Below are 16,978 nucleotides of genomic sequence, written 5' to 3' on the forward strand. Positions count from 1 at the left end.
GTAGAACAAGAGTATCCTGCTAACCAAGCGAAAAACAAGACATCTCTTCATGAGAAAAAGCAGTACATTTACCTAGGTTAGTAAGAGCTCTACCTCATGCTTTCCACATTTTGAAGCTGCATTTCTCATTCTTACAGTATTTGAATTGATTTGCAAATAAGTTTTTTAACCACTGCCTAATAAAGAAGCAGCATGTCTTATTTGGATCTTAGTGTTACAGAACTTCCTTTTGCTAGCTGCTACTGAACATCCAAGAGAAAATAGGATATAACAAACAGACATCTAGTTTCTTTGTCAGTTCGGGCTGGTGTTTTCAGTTCAGGCTGGTGTTTTCAGCCTTACTCATGCTTATTAGGGTCACAGGATTTTTATCTATTTATTTATTTATTTGTTATGGCTCTTCAATTCAGTTCTTGGTGCCGTAGGAGCAGCTTCCACAACTTGTTAGTTTGATATTGTTGTCAGCATAAATGTGGTCAGCATAAATCCTTGTATCAAAATGTTTATAATAATTATCCACATGACTTCACTTGCAATATTTCACCTGAGGCTACTTCAGTGCTGGCTGCCAGTCTAAAGTACCATATGGACACTGGTAGTATCACTTCTCTAGCACTCCTTTCATACGGGAATGGTGAACACAAATACACAGTCTCGGTGTCGTATCTCCTTGACTTCAAATACATGATCTTCACAGATGCCTCAGCACATGCAAATATAAGGCATATGGGCCTTCAGTAGTCCACTCTTCCTGTAAATGTATTGAAACTCAGATAATTCAGTTTGTCAGCAACTATTTTTTTTTTTTTTTCTAAAGACCCAGACTTAACACACTTACAGGCTGCAAAGTGTTTGTCAGATGGGTCATATTCACTGTGTAGAGGAGTGGTTTTCAATTTTATACATTCAGCATGAAGAGCTTGTACAGTACAGCAGTTACCAGGTGTAAACAACCACCCACCAGTGTATTTAAATGGTCAACAATCCCCATGCTGACCAGTAATGTGAAAGGTTAACCCAGCCAGTAAAAGAAAGAGGGTGAGTAATGAGTTGAAAACATAACATTTTGTGCCATTAGAGGCCATGTTGCAGGTCCTCTGTGGGCTGCCCTCTGGCATTCTTATAAAAAAATATACTTATTATTTGAGTCCAAATTTATTTACCTTTAAAAATGTCAGTCATTCAAAATGTTTTGTCCAGGTGGACTTTATTATCTGTTTTTCTATCTCTACCATCACCTTGCTGTGCTTTCAGAGTGACTTAAAGTGAGAGAGAAAGACATTGTTAGGAACTTCATCTTGAAGATGGGACATTTGAAGTCCTTAGATGTACTCATTCAACCAGAGTTCTGTATGAGGACTGAACAGAGACAGATATTTCAGAAAACTGTTGTTACAGTAAATTAAGTGAAAAAAAATGAATATATCATTGACTTTGATTGGTGGGAGGAGGGGTTACATAGGTAAGTCACTCCAAAACTAATGCGTTCTATTTATTTCCATGGTAACTACAACAGATACAAAGAGTACAGTAACTCTGTTTAGCAGAGCAAATTCTTGGCTACAAAGCACTATTTTTCAACATAGTCATCACCGTTAGCTAATTCACATGGATGAGATGATTGAGATGCTCTTCATTTCATGGAATGACAAATACTGTCTCAGCTTTAAGCTATACCACTACTACAGAGACATTTATATTGTTGTCATTATTATAATCAGAATGTTGTTGACATTGTTGTAATCATTATAATAAGTTAGCTATTGTATTAGTTAAGAAATCCTTCCCAGGCAAGATGAATGCAGTTCTGTGATTTATGAAGGTCTTATTTTTTCTGGATTTAAATTTTAAATACACGGGAAAATTATTCTCACATCCAAAATCACTGTGATTTTTATGGGAAATCAATACCCATTAATGAAGCAAAAATCATTATTATTTTTTCAATACAGTGACTATTCACTATTTGCTCTCATTTTTTAAAAATATTAGTGACAGGAAATTCAGACTGTACTCATGATAGATGATAAATCGGAAAATACTATTTATATGTTGTCGTATCTTGGTACTTTGTGTATGTGTCTTCAGAAAGGTAACAGCATTTATCTGTATTTTTTTCAGCAAATGTAGGCACGGAATATTTTACACTGAATGGCTTAACATTGTGACAGATTAAAACCTATGAAATTTATAAATAATTCACACTTAATAAAGAGAAGAATACATGCTGGCAGAAATCTAAGACTTATGGGCCCCCCCTCTTAAGATACAGAGGCAAATCGTGATTTGTCTTCAGGCAAGAATAATTGAAATGTCATCCAAGATCCATGCACCTTGACCTCTTTTACTAAGTACCAGACCAATTGTATGACAGGTGCATTTGAAATATTAAATTTCGATGAGACTGGCAAGTATGAGTAGAGCAAGATGCACATGTCAGCAGAAATGAGAGACACGGCTAATCTACCAGGAATAAAAACTGTTACACTTGCTTCAGATGGAGCCGCAGACCAGACAGTGTATCACTGAAATGGTGATGGTTATAAACAGCTTCTCTGATAGTGATGAATTCTGTCAGTTTTTCTGCAAGCAAATGGAACACACTCACTGGACTTATATTTGAGGAGTAAAGTGGATTTAATCCAGGAGTAACTGACAGCATGAAAGATTGGAGGGGTCGGGGGTGGGGGTGGGGATGGGGGGGAAGCAGAAAGTGCTGTCTTAGAAAAGTAATATTTTATTCAACATAACTAAACCAATCTAAATGAGCCTTCCCAAGAGTCGGAGTAGATAAAATATTCAGAGAGGCTATTTTAATCTGGTCTCTGTCTATTCTGTATAAATCTGTTTTTAATCTGTGTTCCCTTCCCCAATATAAATAATATAGGAGAAAGATTGTATAGCTGAGATGAAAATACAGGGCCATAATTCCTTGATGGTCTCAAATTCAGCCTAAAAATTGAATGCCAAAATTCTGAAACCACTTTTTAAAACTGTTGTTCATTCTCCATCTAACATCTCCTGTGCAGAAATGGAGAGGAGGAGTTCCTTGCCATGTGAAGAAAAACATTTTGCTGGATTTTGAGGCACTAAAGGGGATTTTATCTGAAAACTCAGAATGATATATTGTGATATATTCATCACATAGCTAAAGGCAAGAATTTAACCACCCCACTGCTATTTAAAAGAACAATATGTACAGCAATATACATTCAGTGAGGTGAAGCAGCTCTGCAGAAATGGAGTCAGTATTGATTCTGGTCTTAGAAACACATTGCCAGTTGACTTATTGAAAGTTTGTTGCACACTAGCAGTACTGACCTCTTCTACATCGTCTGAAGTCAGTCATCAGTGTAACAGAACTTGACAAGCAATTTGAAAACTAACGAGAATGAATTCTGCAGGTACATTTGTTAGAAGACAAAGGTTGAGGAAAATGTACCCCTCTTCGATAAGAGAGAAGGAATAACTGGCAACAACAGATGTGGAGAAGGCTGAGGTATTCATGGAGTTCTTTGTCTCAGTCTTCACTGGCAGTCAGGCTTTTCATGTCTCTCACATTCCTGAACTTCTAGGTGGGAGTCAGAAGAGCAGAATCTCCTCCATAAGAGAAGTTCAGATCTGAGACTGTCTTGTGAGAATGAATGCATAGAGGTCTATGGGAATGGATGACATGCATGCCATGGTCCTGAAGGAACTGGCTGATGTGGTTGCCAAGCCATTCTCCATCATACTTGAAAAGTTGTGGCTGTCAGGCGAAGACCCTATAGACTGGAAAAAATGGAAATGTCACTCCCATTTTTAAGGTAGGGAGAAAGGAAGACCAAGGGAACTACAAGCTAGTGAGCATCACATGTGTGCCTGAAGAGATCATGGAGCAGAAACTCTTGGAAGCTATGCTAAGGCACATGTGAGACAAGGAGGTGTTCTGAGACGGCCAATATGGGCAAGGGATGGTCATGCTGATCTTTTCCAGCCTGAGCAATTCTATGCCTGACCATTCTGGTGGCGTTCTGTGATGGAGTAATGGCATAAGGTTGGGCCTACAGAATAGTACTGTGGATTGCAGTCTCTAGTAGTCTGTTCTGCACTTCTTAGCTGATTTGCAATATAAAAATGTAAAAAAAAAAAAAGACAATAAGGTCAACAGACTAATTAACAACTTGAATTAAAGAGCAAATTCAAGCACCTCAACTGGGTTTTCAGCAGAATTATGTAATTAGATCAAAAATTGTTGAAGACTCCTGGGTAGCTGTCATCTAAGCCAGTAGTATTTCATTTGTTGCTTTTAAATCTTCCAGAACAGTAACACACACGATGAATTGTCTCAGTCTTGACAGAATGGTACAAACTTTTACCTTTTTTTACCCTGGTACTTAGTAAGGAAGTGTTGTTCCTCTTATTAATTTGACCAGCTTAGTCCAAACATCAGTAGGTTTAACTCACTCTGGTAAACCTAGACTTGCAAAAAAATCTTTGTGACAGCTGCCCCTTTCTTGTAAAACATAACCTTTTATATAGTACGAGATGATGCTGAATTGGGACACCAGCTTCAATTCCCTCCTCATCATTTAAACTCCGCATTCGAAGATCAATGCCCTAATCACCAGGCATTGACTCTTTGTTGTAAGAACATTTCTCTGTCTCCTGGAAAATTATGTCACTTTGCATTATTGGATTGGAAACGCAAGCTGTCTTAGTGGATGATTGATCACTGAATTCAAGGTTATTTTTTTCATTTTACTCATTGAATTAGGAGACAGTTCCTCTCTTGCCCTGGTCAGAGCTCAAAGATACCAATTTTTATGTGAAAATGGAGGACCATTTCTTTCTTTAGTTTGGTTTTTAATGAAAAATTCAAGAGGTGTATTTGAGAAGTGGCTTTCAGGGGGGAACATATGGGGTGGTCGCATACCTGTGCAACCTGGTGTAGGGAACCTGCTTTGGCAGGGGGGTTGGACCTGGTGATCTCTGGAGGTCCCTTCCAACCCCTATGATTCTGTGATTCTGTGGTTCCCATTTGAGGATGTTAGGATTCCTTTCAACAACTATATAACTAATTTAGCCACCAAACCTGTGAAGTCAGATGTCCCATATCAGCCCTGACTTTTGGGATCATCTTTTATTTGATCCATCCATGGAAGTGCATTGCTGTTAGTCAAATTAACTTCATGAAATGAAGGGTTTTTTATTCCTTCTTATCTGTCTAATATGTTGCAGTCTTAAAAAAGAGTGAGAGTCTGGCCCAGAGAGTTAAATTTATCATGACATTAATCTGACTATGTTTTTACTCTACTTAAAGTTTAATTTGATTCTTTCTCTGTAATAAATCTCATTTTAATTAAGACAGCCCAAAATGAATTGTAGGGACTGTTACTGGATGCTCATGGTTGGATATTTCAGAGATAAAAGAAGCTGACTCCTGCCCTCAAGTGAAGTAGAAACAGCATAAGGACATAAATATCAATGGGTATTACACTACATATTCAAACATGAGATGGAACTATGAAGCTCCTACCAATAGGTCATGCATAGTAGACTTTGTACTGGTCATGGAAAAAAGCTTGTAATTTCTGTAGGAAGTAGGTAAGGTGTGCTGTCAGTACCATTTAGAATTTTTTTGCAGTGGCCAGCCATGCAACTACCATGTGACAATACAGCAAAGTTGGAATAGTACGTACAAATTCATGTACAGATGTGAAAGTACTGCATTACAGCTATGTCAGTGAATTTCTACATTTATCTGTAACAATCTGGCCATTCCAGTCAAGCACTTTTCCTCTTCTTAGAAGAAGGCTCTCAGTGATGCCAAACTATACAAACAGCAGTCAGTTATGCTTACTAATTTGCATTAGCTTAAGATGGAGTTGTTCAGATATACTTGAAGGCAGAATTGAGTCCATAAGGGCCCCATTCTTGCAGAATGTGATATGCATATAAAAAACTCCTTTTACAAAGATTCTCACTGACAGGATTAATTTTCTGTCCAGATGTAAAGTTTTGCAAAATTTGACAGGAGGAAAGTTTTTGAACGTGAGTTGCATGGCTCTTCACAGGTACTAAAAATGTGTATTCAGTAAAAATACCTGTATTTGTATTTCAGAAATCATACACAAACAAAAAAGCATGATATTTCTTCTTCATGAAATATGGCTGGGTACATACCTTTTGAGTTTACCAATAGGGATTGCCAGATACAAACCAAGAAATTCCTGTTAACTGCATGTGCTTTCATGCTCTTGAAGTATTACACTCTATGAACTATATAGATGAGAAAAAAAAGAGATTTCTATTCCAGCATTGCACAGCCAGTGCTGTATATTGCGGTATAATTAAAACCAGTTACTGAAGTGGTGATAGGGTTAGAGTTAGTATCTCTGTTAGGATAATAACTTAGTGTTAACTTTTCCCTAAAGGGATAGGCTCACAGGACTGGAATTTTAGACAAAGGGTACACATTGTATGGAGCAGTTACAAATGGTTTAATAATCAGTAGAACTGTAAAAAGATAAAAAGCAGAAGCAACTGATTGTGTTATAAGTTGATGCCATCCAGTGGTTCAGAAGAGCATCCAGGAACAGGTTCTGAGTAGCATTTGTTTACAGATTTGGCTACAGAATTGCTCTTTATTGATATTAGAATTCTAACTGAACTTGATTAATTTAATAATAATCAGTTTACTTCTGTTCAAACCTAATGTTGTGCAGTACTCTTCATGAATGCTTTGGCTTTATATATATATATTTTTTTATGCACATGCATATATTGTCCCACATGTGTTTCGTGTTTGCATGCACGTACAGACGATAGAGCTGCTGTATAGTGTAGTTTCCACATGAAAAGGCACTCCTCAGAGGGTTACTGAAGAAAAAGCAGAATGATTTTGCTGAGGTGAATCAGGTTGAAAATATGTGCTCTAGAAGTGAAGCACTTGTTTAGTTTCAGAGCTCTATGCATCAATAAATTCCTCATCTTATCAGATGGAAAAAGGAAAGATGTGCTAAACTAGCTGAATGTAAGTTTGAATGCTGTTTAAGTAACCTAACACACCATTAAAATCCTTCTGCAAATCATAATATTTCTATTTATATATGTGGCCTCTAGTTACAAAATATGGGAATATCAAAGGACTTTATATAACATGAGTTTCAGACTGATGCATTGCATTGCCCAGATGCAGGGAAAACAAACAAACAAAAAAAAAACAACAAAAAACAAAACAAAACAAAACAACAAAAAAACATTCTTTAGATGTTAAATTTATAGTAATCGGTAAGCAGAACTGATATTCTGATTCGCTTCAAGTTAGAAAATCAGTGCAAAGTAATAAAAATTGAACTCAAGTCCTGGCAAGTAGTCTACATGTCAATGTTTCATAATGTACAATCATAATATCCTCCAAAATATTATTCTCTTTTAACAACTTGAATTCTTTAGTTTAAGTTTATGCTAACAAGACTGTTGATTTCGAACAGGAATAAAATCTTCATTATATCCTCACTGTAACAAAACACATCTGAAGGAAGGTACTAGTTGCAGGGAAATCCATTGTTAATCATCAAATGAATAACAAAGCATGGTATAAATAGCAAGATACTTAGGGGAAAGTGAGAAGACAGGATTATATCTTGAGGTTGTGCTGACTTGCAATGAATGTCATACCTGCATGTCCACCCGTTGAGTTTCCTTATCCATAAGGAGTCTGGAAGGGAGTATCTGAAATCTGTGCTCCTAATCCAGGTGTTTCAATTGCTTCAATTAAGTGGAATTTCTTCATCAACAATGTTTATTTGTAAGAGCAGTGATGTAATCTTGGGAATCCTGGGGAGATCTGAGGCTCCATTCAGAAACACTGACACTACCATCCCTGCCTTACGTTGGCCCTGCTCTCACTTCTTCACCTAAAAGTAATAGAACAAGAATGTAAAGTTTTCTTCTACAGACATTCAAATTTTCATCTCTTACAAAAATTTTAATGGGACAAGCTTCCTACTTCTACACCCTCAAGCTCCCATCTTCCTCTTCTCCATTGGACAATCAGTGTCTTCCTTTCTGAAAAGGTATTCAGAAAGGTAACTTTCTGAAATGGTAAAGCATCCTCAGATGCTCTAATTAAAAAAAAAAAAAAAAAAAAAAAAAAAAAAAAAAAAAGCATTTTGAACACAATTACTGCAGCTTTTCTTTCACCTTTACTGCAGCTTTTCTTTCACCTTATGTACCAAGCAGTGCACAGTTAATTTAAGGTGAGCCTTCTCCCAGCTTGTCCATAGCATTTTACATACAGACCTAAAGTTTGTATGTGTCTGCTAATAGGGAAGCTCCTCTCATCTAGCAATTATTACATTTTTCTCCCTAATCTCAGCCACAGGCATTTAAATTTTACTTTGATCAACTGTCTTGTCTTTATATCACTTGTCTGAGATCTGAAGCCAAAGAAACATGACTGAGGAAACGCTTGTGAGCTGGAATTAATATGAGTTAACTTGTTAGAATACATTTTGATTGAATTTGGCACTTTGTTATCTGGAAATGTAGACAGATAGTTTTCATTGGAATAGGAAAACAATTACGTATGGATTCATGAGAATAGTTGTAGGTGCCTACATATGTCTATACCTTGGTTGTGTGAATTGTAATGTGTAAGTCTTTGCTCCATTGTATATTTACATACATGTTTCTCCATCTTGTCTAACTTTGACTTTCATTTCTATCTGAAATACGAGAAGAATATTGGTTGCTACAGCATACTAAAAGTTAGCAAATGTCATGGATGAGCAGAGGAAAAGTAAAGAACTTTTGGGGCAAAAAGCTAACTGCCTATCACCTCTTCTGTTGTAGATACTCTGCTTCAGTCATACCCTTAGAGATTACATCAAGGAATAATGATTTTGGTAACAGAATATTGTGTTTTGGTGAGGGTTTTTTCAGATTCTTTCAAGATTTTGGGGAGGCTCTATAATTTGTAATTGTATCTTTTCTTCCATTCAGAAGCTCACTGGAGAATGGTGCAATGCTGAGGGCCAATGGCCTTAGCTCCTATTCTTCCTGCCTTTTAACCAGGTTTCAATATCTCAGGCATCAAAAGCAGGATCTTACTGAAAAGTGTTTTATAGCAACCTTATTTTGGCAAATCCTGTAATGGTGAGGAAGTAGCATGGCAGGGGTAGAGCGGTGTGGAATGGTCTTTGCTTTGGAGTGTGGGAGTAGCCTGGACAACTGAAAAAAGACTATGTGTTACAAGGAGGAGTTACTTCTTAAAATAAATTACTGGCATAAATTGGAGCAATATTTTCTCTGACTCATCTAACTCTGTAGCACCTGAGTGCTAAGAACTTGGATACTGAACAGGTATAGGATGAACATTCTACCAGTTCAGCAGCTTCAAACATGATGTGTGTCATTTGCAAGACATTTAACAAGACCAAATGCCACGTCCTGCACTTGAGTCATAACAATCTCAAGCAGTGATATAGAAGTGGGGAAGACTGGCTGGAAAGTAGCCTGGCAGAAAAGGATCAGGTGGTACTGGTCAACAGCCAGCTGAATGTGAACCAACCATGTACCCAGGTGGCCAAGACACCTGGTCTATGTCAGAATCGGTGTGACCAGCAAGACCAGGGAAGTGGTTGTTGTCTTGTACAATAATGTGAGACCACTCCTCAAGCACCGTGTTCACTTTGGGCTCATTGCTGCAAGAAGGATATTGTGTTGCTCAAACCTATGCAAACAAGAGCAGTGAAATTGGTGAATGGACTTGGAAACAAGAGTTACAAGTAGTGACTGAGGGAGATGGAGTTGTTTAGTCTAGAGGAGTCTGAGGGGAGATCTCAATGCTCTCTACCTAAAAGGAGGCTGCAGTGAGGAGTGTCATTCCCTCTTGTCAGATGACAAATTGATGGGATGAGAGGAAATGATTTCTGGTTACACCAAAGGAGCTGCATATGGGATTTCAGGAGGAATTTCTTCAGAGAGGGTGATCAAGAATTGGAATGGGCTGTCTGGGGAAACAGAAGTCTCAATCACTGGAGTTATATAAGAGCTGTGCAGAGGTGGCACTAAGATACTCAGTTTAGCAATGGGACTTTAGTAGGTCAGGCTGATGATCTGGAAGGTCTTTTTCAACTCTGATTTTATGATGAAGTTGTAGGACTGTGTACCACAGGAAGCTGTTTGCCTTCCCTAATCTTTCCAGAGTAGCAATGGGAGTCAAGGCAAGCCATTCTGAATAATGGTTAACAGCAAACATTCTACAACACAATACATTCACAGCATTCAGATTTTTTTGGGGGGGTGACATTAAATGTTTCTTTACTGAAATTTTTGTGGTTTTTTTTTAATTGTTATTGTTGCTTTGTTAATTAGTTGGTTTTGGTTGTTTTTTATCTTTTTTGAGAATGGCACTTGTAAACAATTTTGTCTTGAGGCTGAAGCACTTTCTAGTTTATTACCTCTCAAAACTCTTTGCTGCACTGTATTGTGAATGAGCTAATTAAAACTGCTTATTTACAGAAGTTATAGATTCTTCCCTCTACTTTTATGTAGTCAGGCTGAACATGAGAAACGTTTGGAGGTAACAACTGATCTATAATTGGGATTGCTGCAGCAAGATCCCACTGGATTTCTTGTTCAGTCATGTCAGACTGCATTGTCCAAACAGTGAGAGGGTTTAAATTCCTAAACACTCACAATGTGAGAAGACAATTGGCAAATGAAGGCTAAAACATACAATCAGTGTTTTTGTTTTGCTAATCGCTGTTGGATGTTTGCAGACAAGCCCACAGCAAACTACTTTTGTTTTGCTAATTCTGTTTAAGGAGATTACGAAGACGGATCTTCCTGAAGAGGACTTTGAAGGAGAATAAGAAAAGGAATTTGTGATTTAATTCAGAGGAAATCAGAACTGTCTGTCCACAGTCCTCAATGCTTTCTCTTACAGAACAAAGAAACAAGGCAGGCTTGGAGTGCAATTGTAATAGTAGAAGGAAAGAAAAAACAAAAACCCAAACACAAGAGCAGACATGGGGAACACAAGTTCTTGTCATAATATGAAAAACTTGTAGTTCAGCTAAAACATAGCAAGTTATTTACATTATAAATTGCTGACTTTGAAATTTGGCATTCAGGAATGCTTTGACTATGATAGAAATCATCAATATTTTGTAAAATATTTTCAATCACAAAATATAAGTTGCAGAACAGTCACCCTGCCTTCAATAGCCAAAAAGTTACTGAAATAAATTTGTTAAATAACGTTGTAAGCACACAGCTAATAACAAAGTGATATGAAACAGCTAACATCAATTTGTCAGTATCAAATCAAATCTGGTTTCGTTCTTGACTGCATAGCTGGCCTAGTGGAAGCAAAAGAAGCAGTGAATGTGTTATAGTTGGTCTTTAGTGAGGCTTTTGATGTGGTATTAGGATACATTCTCATAAGCAAGTTAGGGAAATGTTATGGATGAAATTGCCATCTGGTGGGTGCACACACTTGTTGCAGTACAAGAAAAATTACTTATGGGTAGTTAATTGACAAATTGGTAAAATCTTTAATATACTGTGCTTTGCAGACTATTCCTGTGATTTGTTCTAGTTTCATTATTGAGCACATGATTTTTATTTTCCTGCAAAAGAGAAGATAATTAAATTCAGAAGTCGTGGTCATTGGAAGAAGTGGTTTGAAATCAATAGAATAGCATTTAATAAACATGAAAAAATTATTACAATTATAAAGAAAGAATAAAATATTGAAACAGAAAATTTGTAATAAATATAACAATATGTACCAAAAAAAAAAAAAAAAAAAAAAAAAAGATAGCAGATTGTGGTGGATCACAAGCAAAACATGAATTTTGTAGAAAGAATTGCAATACTTGTATGTGAAAGATGGCAGGTAGGAGGTGTTTTATTTTGCATGTGACATTTTAACTAGAGAATTATGTCTGCTTGAATTCAGGAAAAGCAAAACAAACTGCTTAGAGTCAGGGTGAAAGTAAGAAGGGGTGCAGAGTTTAGAAAGTAGCCATTAAGGGACATTTGAGGATTTGCTAATTTGCTGCAGCATCTTTGTTCTAAACTAAATGAATGAGAACGAACATCATGTAAAGAACAATGAAATATTGAAAGATTGTTGTAATGATAAGAAATCAGAATTTCCTCCTGTCTTCTGCACACAGGACAATAATTAGCTGAATTTACCTGACAGACAGTGAAGATAGATCCCAGTGTAGAGACAGACTGCACTGGGATGTTTTGACTGTGCTGTCTCCTTCACTGGAGATTTATGAGGCTGCATTAATAGCATAAGCAATCTATGGCTAGTTTGGTTTACTTCATCCTGTCTCAGAGGTTTCTTTCAGCCTAGCTTTATGTGATTTCTACTTAGTAATGAAAATGTTTAAAATTAGTACTTAGGTGGATTCTAGAAAATAGTGTTTATGTGTATTCTGAGAATAGCATCTCTTTCTGATGGCACTTTGCTGATCAGACTTCTAGACTAAAAATGAGCTGGGGTGGGGAAATGGCCTGGCCCAGTATTGTGGAAGTGGTGGGCTGCGTTGGCAAGAAAGTATGATGTGTGTAATGGACAAGGCAGATCCTGGCAATGACAAAACTGTGTGGAGGAGACTCTCATCAAGTGTTACAGGGAAAGTGCTCATACCTCTTATGAAGTCAGCATTTTGGAGCACCTCACTGAAACATATTTGCACTAATGAACACATACAGCATGGGACAAAAACTGGCAGAATCAGAAGTGGTTGTGTGCGATTGCAGGGCTGCAACCTCACCAGAGAGATGTGGTATCACTTTACGAAGAACAGCTGAGGAGAGTTGTATGGGAACTCTTAGGTCACAGCCTGAACCAATGATTGAGCACCTTGGTGGAGAGGCATGGCCAGCCCTAGGAACATAGATACAAGCTATTCACCTGTGCAACTCAGGGTCTACTCTTCCCTGACCTCACTTAAGGGCTGTCAGCTGAGAGAAAAGCATCTCTATTTGGAGACTGCTTCCTCTGGGGGAGTTTTCCAGAAAGCTTTTGTCTTCGGAGAGGTAAACTCTTTCTTTCTTATTACTGGATTGTGACTAATACTTTTCTTGTGTTATCCAAAAACTGGTCAGAGTCAACTATTTACCTCTATTTCATAGCATAAAAAGGGATTTCCCCGCTTCCCACCCCATCTCCCCTCAGCAAAAGCAGCAGCACCCAGACTGCATTAGGAGAAGTGTTGCTGCTAGGTTGAGGGAGGTGTTTCTTCTCTTCTACTTGGCCCTGGTTAAAGCAAGTCTGCAGTGGTATGCTCAGTATGAAAGGGATGTGAACATACTGGAGCGAGTCTGGCAAAAACATTGAAGAAAACATCTCTGATCTACAAGGATATGTTTACAAAGCAGTTGATGTTTTGCTTTGTAATGGGAAAGTTTGGGGCAGATCTTATCCTTATGTGTAAATGCATGATGGGCAGAAGTAAAGAATGCAGAAACGGTCTTCTCATTGATGCCCAGAGGATGGCAAAGAGACAATGGGCTCAAACTGAGATACAGGAAATTCCATTTAAAAATCAGAAGAACCTGTCTTAAAGGTGAAGGTTGTCAAACACAGGACAAATTGTGAAGTCTCCATCCTTGGAGATATTCAAAACTCTCCTGGAAAAGGCCATGAACAGCTCTTGTACAGTCTGCTTGTTATAGACTTAAAACATCTCCTGAATGCTGGTGAGGCCCCACGCAGCCAGATGTTAATTTCCCTAAAGTATGTTGCTACTTTGCAGTAGGGATCTGATTTCCCCCAAAAGATGCCCACTAAGTGTGAACTGTCCTGTTTCAGCTTGGCCATCCTAATCTAATCGCTGGGCATAATAAAATCTGAATCTAGTAGATATTTGTGGGAGAAAGTGAAGATGAGGTGATCTGGGTGTAGACAGGTTATAGTTGCAGAAGTATCAAATTAATATTTAAGAGAACAGTTTTCAGGAAGTTTAATTTGCTCAATGAAAGCGTCAGTTGAGAGCATGGCTAATTTTCATCCTTCCATCCAGCAAGGAGGGAAAACTAAAGGGAAGTGGTGAATATAATCTGAATGACAGGAAAAGGTAACAGTCACTCATAATTGTTCTGGGTGTCAGCATAATTTTTTCAAGAGTATTCTCAGAGATGTCTGACAGTGACTTGCAATTGCACTGAAAAAGTGATTACCAATCTACCGTTTATTATGATCATAACTGCTATACAATTAAGTCAGACACTAGGAGATCCATGTTCCCAAGTTTAGTTCTATGTTAAATCAATAATTAAGTAACATACAGATGAGGCACTTCCCAAAATTCTGCATCTATGCGTAAGCTATATGTTATAAACAAAAAAGTGCACTCATTCTTTGTAATGTAAGGGTAGGAATTAAACGTCATTATTAAGCAAGGCATGGCTGTGGCTGTTTGTTAAAGCTGCAGGGGTAAAAAAAACTGTCTTGGAATAAAAAAAAAAAAAGACATTTTAACACTTGTATTTGTTCTGCATTAGCATAAAAAGAAAACCATCTAATTTTAATGGCTTTTTGAAACAATCCTGTTTTCAAATTCATGATGATCATGGCTCAGACTGGTTCCTCATTCTTGGGCTGGTTCTGCATCAGTTATAGCAGTAGCAGAATTTAGTGCTATTCTGAAGGCTGCTAATTAGCAACTGCCTAAAGGAGTTGTTTGCCAAGCTAAGCAAAGTGCAGGAAAGCTACAGCCAACGTATTTCCTTTGCTGGGAATAGTGGGATACCACTGTATTTGTGATGATAATGAGCTGTTATGTACCAAAAGAATCCCAAAATGCCAAAATGGGTCTTGTCCTTAAATCCTTGCTACTGGCTGAATTGTGAAATGTAAGTGAAGCAGACCTGATAATCTGGCTCACATGACTCCTTTACAAAGCAAACATTATCAATGAGCACTTGATTTCCTGTATCCTCAAGGAAAATTGCTTTGGAAGAAAGGATTGCTCATGAGAGGCTTTCAATAGCCTCTTTTTGAATGTTTATCTTTCCGGATCAGCAGGCAAATCTTGTCTGTTAGGAGGGGTCTGCTCTGTATCTCCTTCTTTGGGATGCAAAAGGTAATTTGCACACATCTGTATCTCTGTTTTCATCATGTTTCCTTCTGCTGTAAACATCAGTTTTATTGACAGCTATCAGCCTCTCTGATACTTCTTTGTTGGCTGGAGATATGAAATTCTCCAGCTGTCTTCTTTGTAAGAGCATCTCCCAGAGACACAATGAGTGGAAGCGGTTGAAGGGCAACACTTGATCAGAGCTCAAAACCCCACTTTGATAATTTTTTGGTGGTAATTTGCTATAGCGTTTGCTGCCTAATACTGATTACGTTACAAAACTGTGCTTACTACAGGATTAACCTCTCCCACTACTAAAATATTGCATTCTTTGTGTTTGACCTGATTGTAAAAGGAATCAGACTGCTGCTGGAATTGTTTCATGTGAAGAAAAAAAACAACAACAAAACAGGGGGTGTGTTTTGGGCCCTCTAGAGTCCCTACAAAATTAAATAAATACTCTGTCACTGTCAAAGATGGAAAATAAGTGCAGTCATGAAAAAGATGCCAAATTTAAGGTATCTGTGTAATCTGCATCACGGCACGATTGTTATGCAAATTGTAAGCTTTCAGTGTTTAAGGAAAAAAGAAAAAACAACTGTCTTTAACGACCAAAAAAAATCTATGTCAGTGTCATGTTGTGTGCTTCTGCCCTATGGAATTCGCCTTCTAGAGAAATGCCTCCAGGCAGAAACCTGCATCCAGAGTTTTTTGGGAACATGAACCCCATGGGCCGTTGGGTTGGTAACCATTAGAACTGCAGAAAGTTTTTTTCTGTTTTTCCTCATGGCAAAGCAACAAGAAATAAAAAAAATAAAATGTGGAAGTTTGTTAATATATCTATATCACAAGTTTTAAAGCACTTAAGAAAAGAAAATCATAGATTCATATAATTACAAAATCATAGGATGGTCTGGATTGGAAGGAACCTCAAAGCCCACCCTGTGCCATGGGCAGGGCTGCCCCCCACCAGCTCAGCAGCCCAGGGCCCCATCCAACATGGCCTTGAGTGCCTCCAGGGATGGGGCACCACAGCTTCTCTAGGAAATGTGTTGGCAAATAATATTCTGGCATCAGAAATAGAGACATGTATTATATAAATGGGCAAATGCAAGTCCAACTGGATGTTTGTTGTAGAAAATAAGGAAGGTCAGCCTCTTACTTGAGGTTTTCATTATTTTATCATAAACTTTGAATTTTCCATGCTTTTCAGGGTTTTCTTGGCTCTCATCTCCATTCCTGAAAAATTTTGCCTTTTTTCATGATGGCTTCATTGTCCTATTAATTTCAACATTGTATATCTTATTATTAAATTATTTGTAATGGCTGAAATCAGCAGTGAACTCATTCCTTACACTGCAGTCTGCTCTGCATTTCATATATTAAAAAATATGGGACTGATGCTATTTTCTCCATCTCCTTAGGTAGCCTTATCTCAGAATAAATAAAAAACGTTTAAACATTTGAGCGCCTGTGAAGTCAATACCATATAAGTTTTACATATACATAAATAAGTCTAAAGTAGAGATAAACCAGTGACATAAATGAAGTTAGATTACTGCATTTTCCTTGACCTCTGTACTTCAAGGTAGTATTGAGAGAGAATCTTCCTGTTTCTTTAAAACGCTGCCAGATGTAACTCCATGGAGTGGGCTTGGGTGAATGTGTGGAAACACACTTGCTGCTGGCAGAAAGCATTCTTGGGTCGCCCATGCTACCACCATCTGTGACATATGCGCTATTTGGCAAAGGGAGTTCTCTGTATTTCCTAGGAGGCCGGCCCCATCCCTGTGCTGTTGCCATGGCCACATTCTCTCTCAGAGCATCCTTGAGTGGAGAAGAGTGCTATCATGTTGCTTCCCCAGGAGATTGTCTGTGCACTTTCC

At 37.8% G+C, this 16,978-nt stretch overlaps 1 protein-coding gene and 1 long non-coding RNA gene across 3 annotated transcripts in view; one reads left to right on the forward strand and one right to left on the reverse strand.

Annotated features, from left to right (window-relative positions):
• GABBR2 (gamma-aminobutyric acid type B receptor subunit 2) overlaps window positions 1–16,978 on the forward strand; it is a 438,554-nt gene that overhangs the window by 356,930 nt on the left and 64,646 nt on the right. The window lies entirely within an intron of this gene.
• On the reverse strand, window positions 502–16,751 carry LOC107309433 (uncharacterized). The gene is made up of 3 exons (XR_001553177.3): window positions 16,667–16,751; window positions 7,663–7,901; window positions 502–751 (listed from the first exon to the last, which is right to left on the reverse strand). It is a non-coding gene; the product is annotated as an uncharacterized LOC107309433 (long non-coding RNA).

The sequence above is a fragment of the Coturnix japonica genome, chromosome 2 (assembly GCF_054131305.1).
Source record: "Coturnix japonica strain WE chromosome 2, WE-NBRP24, whole genome shotgun sequence".
Taxonomy (NCBI): Eukaryota; Metazoa; Chordata; class Aves; order Galliformes; family Phasianidae; genus Coturnix; species Coturnix japonica.